This window comes from Pantherophis guttatus, chromosome 2 (genome assembly GCF_059756535.1).
Source record: "Pantherophis guttatus breed Tessera chromosome 2, ASM5975653v1, whole genome shotgun sequence".
NCBI lineage: Eukaryota > Metazoa > Chordata > Lepidosauria > Squamata > Colubridae > Pantherophis > Pantherophis guttatus.
The window spans coordinates 219002413-219003099 of NC_142064.1; positions in this window are offsets into that span (position 1 = coordinate 219002413).

Here is a 687-nt window from a genome sequence, read left to right on the forward strand (position 1 = left end):
GAGATTGGACAGCCTTTTGTCTGGAACGCTACAATTTCCTGCTTGAGGAGGGGGTTGGACTAGAAGAGCTCCAAGGTCCCTTTTTTAACTCTGGTATTCTGCAACGTCGTTTTCTCCATTCCCGCGCCCTTCTTTTAGTGTTATCGATGGCAGCGCGCGTTTCTGCCTAGGTTTCATTGCTTACGGTGTTCTTAGTTTAGGCAGGCAGATGCACGGGTGGTAGGTCTGCTCAGGGATACAGGTTGGTGCTTGCTCTGTTTTGCCTAGATTTAAATACATGTTTCAACGGGTAATTATGTAATCTGCCATTTCCTTGCGCAGCAGAGGAAAGTTGCGCCTCTGACCCTTCGTACTGATTGCTCAGATTGTTGCCATTTTTTTTCTCGAAGAATCTTGGGAAGTGTAGTTCTCGGAAGTGGCTGGCTTGTGCAAGGACTGAGGTGCTGCTGCTTGATTCTTCGTTCACTTTCTCTGACCACGCAAACGATCGTACTGATTAAAAAACCTCCCGTGTTCAGCTTTAAGTAGGCACGTAAGAAAGAGCTAATGTAATGAAGCGGGCTCTGATGGATGACCACTGGATAACTTTCTATTCACTCTATTCTAAAAAGCAATGCATCCGGTTGGAAAAAGTACAAACTCAGCCAAAATCCTTTTGGTTCCTCTAGGAAGCCTCTAAGTTGTCAG